Genomic DNA, 6,246 nt, shown 5'->3' on the forward strand with positions numbered 1-6,246 from the left:
TATCATCCATATTGGCGCCATAACCTTCCTTTAGGTAAGAATGATATTTAATGCATGTGTTCATCTCTATTTTCCGACTGCCATGAGAAAATAATGTTGTTTTTTACTAGTACACTTGTACTCCCTCACTGACAAAACCAATTCTGAATTAGAAGGCCAATCATGTGCTTGGTTTCACCAACTGGTGAGGAGAAAGAGAAACAGAGCATGAAGAGGAAGAAGAAGAAGAATAAACAGTGCCAAGGCGATCTTGCTGAAGCCAGAGGCCTCAGTCGAGGCCATTCAAGGGCTCCGGCAACGACTACCTTACATGTGAGACGATCCTCCAGGGAGCCCTTCCACTTCTGTTGTCTCACTTAATTAATTAGGAGTACTTAAGTACCACTAATTTATTACTGCCTAATTTTCATGTTGGAGTTAAACAAATCTTTAGTAGGACCCTATGCTGAATCATGTACGTGTGTATGTTTGTCTATGGAGGTGAATCATGTGGTGGAGCAGGGAGGGAATATTATTAGTGTCATGACATAATAGTGCTATTGTTTTGCATGTCAATTTATTGCCATTGGTTCGATGAGACAATGTTTTGCGTATTGTCCATCATGAATTTGATGCTACTGTTTGAGTAATATGCTAATGTCTTCCTATCCTTTCTCACTAAGCTAATGAAGGTTTCACCTTGTTCCTACTTATGTAAACAGGGATCATGTTGTGCCAATCATACATTTTAGTGGAACTACACAAGACAATACAATGAACTGTATCCCAGCCGGTGCTTTAACTCTGCTGGAAGTTCTTGATAATCTTTCGATATAATCTCAGCACTGGTAAACAAGAGTGATTTCAACCATACATTTGAAGTGCACAAAAATATATACTATTGTGTGATTCCAGTGAGTGCTTTATCATCTCTTATGGGACTACATGAATAAGCTTTTTTTCTCAGGTTGGTACGGGCCTAAGGCCTTCATCCATATTAGTTTGTTGTCATCTCTATTTGTATCATGCTACAGTCATGAGAAACTCCTTTATCTTTGCACGTTAAAGTTTTGCAACCTATGATAAATGGCAATGCTTTGAGTGTTGAGTTGAGCTAATTGGCACTGATTAAATAAACTAATACCTCTCTTTAAGCAAGACTACTATGTTGCTAACTTTACCCATTAAGATAATGAGGGTGCTTCTATTTGTTAGTGTATGTTTCATCAACTAGTCCCACTATTACAGTAATCTCACTCTCTCAATATATGTGCCAACAGGGATGCTCGATTTTTGTGGAACTGCACAAAAACTTTGGGTGCTTCATTGCCTCGACAGCTTCCGTCCTTTCCTGTCAGTCGCTAATCTCCGCTTGCTTTCTTCCTTTGCTATCAGTCGCTTGGCTTATCTCGGCTTCCAGTCAAAGGATATAGTAATTGATATGCTACCTCACACAGGTTGGTACTGGTCTTTATCCTGATTATTGTGCCTGTCATATGTATTGGTAATTTGGTATTGTGCTACTATTTGCCGATTTCATAAAGGAGTAATTTGGAGCCTGAACTCGCATGCAAATCATTACATCGGGTGATTTCAGTAGAACTGCACAAAATGATCAGATGGACAGGTACTTATGCTGCTGCTATGTACTCCAAAGTTCACTCAGACAAGCATTGATGTTGACAAGAAGTGCCTATATTCATTCGAGTATCAACCGGCGTCAACCAATTGTCAAACTCCAAGTATTAGGAGAGTGAACGCCAAAAATATTGCTTGGTGCATGGCCCAGAAAAACGCAGTCCAGTCTTTGGTCCCAACTTGAGCCTTTTGGTTATCGGCACATATGGTAGAGGACTATATGGCATGGAGTCTAAAGATTCCAGACAAGTTGGTTGACGCGTATATTCATCTGGCACTTAATCAGTCTGCACGCCAAGGATGCTCCATTTCAGTTGAACTGCACAAAAAATTTGGGTGGTTCATTTTCTCAACCGCCTCCTTTCTCGTCTGCAATGTAGAATTTTGGCGAGATACAGGACCAAGATGAGCCAGTAAACTAGTTGGATGAAAGTAGTGGCCAAGTTGCTCAAACCTCCCTCAGCACGAGGCCACTATTTGAGGATAAACCTACAAGCAAAGTTCAGATTGTCTGTGCTGCCTCTTATGTACTCGAAAGTTTACTCGTACAAGAAATAATTTTAGCAAAAAGTACCTACGATTGAACACCATTTACCAGTCTGTACCCTAGGTAATTAAAGTTCGTCCATGGATCATATTGGCTGTGATCTCAATCATTTGGATGCATAAACATACTGAACATGTGTATATCTGAATCTTTTTGTGAATTATGTATGAATATTGTCGTGTGATCTATCAATCATTTGGATGCATAGATATGCTGAGCTTGTGTATATATGAATCTTTTGAGTTGTTGATAGTGAATGTTGGCTATGAATATGAATGTGTCCTGTGAACCTGAGTTTGATATGAATGTTTACCTTTTCTGTTGTATTTGTGTGTGAACTTGTTAGTATGCCTACTGTGGGGTATAAAACGCAGGTCTCTTATAAAAGTAATGTTGTGTCCAATTTATGTTTTCCCTTCTAACCACATTATATATATATTTATATTATTACTATTATCGTATATTTTATAGAGACTTATATATACATTATAAAAACATCCCACGTGTTATTAACTTATAAAAGTAAATGTTTAACGGAAGTTGGCAAGAAAAATCCTGGTTGTTTTTGACTCACAGGCAAGGAAAATCCTGGTGTTGCGTACAAAAGCTTGCGAAGATTTTAAGGACCAATTTAATAATAATGCGCTCATTTTTATTTTGAGCAATAACTCGCTAATTTCTTAATTATATATATATAATGTGCCTCTCTGGTCTATTCTTTGATATTAATTGCTCCTTCTAACATAACATTATATATATAACGAGCCCACCTAATATGTTGTATTTCAAGGAAGTGCAAATGGGCTGGGATTTCTTAGAAAATATAAATGGGCCTGATTGACGCGAAATTATTTGTTCACCCAGCCCAGAAAATAGACTGTACATTCTAGAAAACATGGGTTAAATATATGCCACATTTTTGCAGGCTGACATGTGGGCCAATAGGTCGAAGCCTACGCAGGGCGTTGTCAACTTGGTCAACAAATGATTGTGTCATCCACAGCCATTGGATTTATATTCAATGGCCGGCATGCACCTTCAATCTCTCGTCTTCTTCCTCCAGCGTCGTCGGGACTGCCTGGTCCGGCCTCCGGCGGGTAGCGGCTCTGCTTAGCACGCATCGCTGCGAAGCGCTACCCCACCACCGGCCAGGCTATCCCTCCACCCCTCGACACCTCCTGTTATTCTCAACAGACTACAGCCCCACGCCGCAACAGAACCAGTTATAACCCTTCTCCTCCTCTCAATCTGCGACTCCACTGCCGCGTTTTCCCATCTCCGAGTCGTTCCCGTCCGGGGCCTCACCGTCGTCCACCGCCTCGCTATGTTCGGTGCGGCGTGGTCAACAAACGAGAGTCATCGGAAGAGGACTGTACGTGGAGAGCCTGACGGCTGGGACCCACGAGGTCCATGGTCGCACGCAAGGAAAGTTCCTCCTTATTAAGTTGAAAAAATGTTTCCTCCACCTGACAGCTGGGACCCACCGGCTGTATCTTCCCACGGAAGGAAGTGCCTCCTTGTTTTGCGAAAAAAATTATTCATCCCGTTGACAGCTGGGACCCGTCAGATTTGGTGACTGACATGGCCTACTAAGCGGACGTGTACGCACGGCTTTGTCAACTTAATGAACAAATGATTCTAGCAGCTGGACCGTTGGATGTTAATCCAACAGCCGTGCTCCTTCTTCAACCTCTGTTCTTGCTCCTGTCTCCCGTGGGCGGCACCGCGGCTGTGCTGCCGCGCACCCGAACCAGTGAAGTTCCCACTCCTCTCCATCTGCGACTCCACTGCCCCGTCTTCCCCATCTCCGGGTCGTTCCAGTCTGGGTGCGCTCGGCACGGTGTAGTCAACGTGGTCAACAACCGAGAGTCGTCGGAAGATGTCTGTACGTGAGAGGCTGACAGTGGGGACGCACCACGCCCATGGACGCATGCATGCAACGGAACGCGGCGAGGTCAACGTGGTCAAGGAACGACTTCCATCGGAAGTATACTGTACATGGAGAGTCTCAGCTGGGTCCACGGCCGCAGCAAGTAAGTGCCTCCTTATTACGCGGAAAATAATGATTCCTCCAACTGACCGCAGGGACCCACTGGACGGGCCACCGTATTTTGCGAAAAAAAACGTTTGCCCCCTGACTGCTGGGTGAAGGAAATATGCCCTAGAGGCAATAATAAAGTTATTATTTATTTCCTTATATCATGATAAATGTTTATTATTCATGCTAGAATTGTATTAACCGAAAACATAATACATGTGTGAATACATAGACAAACAGAGTGTCACTAGTATGCCTCTACTTGACTAGCTCGTTAATCAAAGATGGTTATGTTTCCTAGCCATAGACATAAGTTGTCATTTGATTAACGAGATCACCTCATTAGGAGAATGACGTGATTGACTTGACCCATTCCGTTAGCTTAGCACCCGATCGTTTAGTATGTTGCTATTGCTTTCTTCATTACTTATACATGTTCCTCTGACTATGAGATTATGCAACTCCCGTTTACCGGAGGAACACTTTGTGTGCTACCAAACGTCACAACGTAAATGGGTGATTATAAAGGTGCTCTACAGGTGTCTCCAAAGGTACTTGTTGGGTTGGCGTATTTCGAGATTAGGATTTGTCACTCCGATTGTCGGAGAGGTATCTCTGGGCCCACTCGGTAATGCACATCACTATAAGCCTTGCAAGCATTGTGACTAATAAGTTAGTTGCGGGATGATGTGTTACGGAACGAGTAAAGAGACTTGCCAGTAACGAGATTGAACTAGGTATCGAGATACCGACGATCGAATCTCGGGCAAGTAACATACTGATGACAAAGGAACAACGTATGTTGTTATGCGGTCTGACCGATAAAGATCTTCGTAGAATATGTGGGAGCCAATATGGGCATCCAGGTCCCGCTATTGGTTATTGACTGGAGACGTGTCTCGGTCATGTCTACATAGTTCTCGAACCCGTAGGGTCCGCACGCTTAAAGTTACGATGACAGTTTTATTATGAGTTTATGTATGTTGATGTACCGAAGGAGTTCGGACTCCCGGATGAGATCGGGGACATGACGAGGAGTCTCGAAATGGTCGAGACGTAAAGATCGATATATTGGACGACTATATTCGGACTTCGGAAAGGTTCCGAGTGATTCGGGTATTTTTCGGAGTACCGGAGAGTTACGGGAATACGTATTGGGCCTTATTGGGCCATACGGGAAAGAAGAAAAAGGGCCTCAAGGGTGGCCGCACCCCTCCCCTTGGTCTGGTCCGAATTGGACTAGGGAAGGGGGCGCCCCCTTCCTTCCTTCTCTTTTTCCCTTCCTCTTTTCCTATTCCATATGGGAGGTGGAATCCTACTAGGACTAGGGAGTCCTATTAGGACTCCACACTTGGTGCGCCCCCTCCTAGGGCCGGCCTCCTCCTCCCTTGCTCCTTTATATACGGGGGCAGGGGGGCACCCCAGAGACACAACAATTGATCCTTGAGATCTTTTAGCCGTGTGCGGTGCCCCCCTCCACCAAATTACACCTCGATAATATCATTGCGGAGCTTAGGCGAAGCCCTGCCTCGGTAGAACATCGTCACCGTCACCACGCCGTCGTGCTGACGAAACTCTCCCTCAACACTCGGCTGGATCGGAGTTCGAGGGACGTCATCGAGCTGAACGTGTGTAGAACTCAGAGGTGCCGTGCGTTCGGTACTTGATCGGTCGGATCGTGAAGACGTACGACTACATCAACCGCCTTGTGATAACGCTTCCGCTGTCGGTCTACGAGGGTACGTGGACAACACTCTCCTCTCTCGTTGCTATGCATCACCATGATCTTGCCTGTGCGTAGGAAATTTTTTGAAATTACTACGTTCCCCAACACTGGGACCCACCTGACGGACCACCGTATTTCGCGAAAAAAACGTTCCCCCCGCTGTCAGCTCGGACCCACCGGAAGTGCCTCCTTATTACGCACAAAAAATAAATACTCCTCCGGCTAGCTGGGACCCACCTTGGTGGGAGGCTGACTTGTGGGCCTACTAAGTTGACGGGGACGAAGGGCTTTGTCAACTTAGTCAATATGAACGATTCT

The sequence above is a fragment of the Aegilops tauschii genome, chromosome 2 (genome assembly GCF_002575655.3).
Source record: "Aegilops tauschii subsp. strangulata cultivar AL8/78 chromosome 2, Aet v6.0, whole genome shotgun sequence".
In the NCBI taxonomy this organism is placed as follows: domain Eukaryota; kingdom Viridiplantae; phylum Streptophyta; class Magnoliopsida; order Poales; family Poaceae; genus Aegilops; species Aegilops tauschii.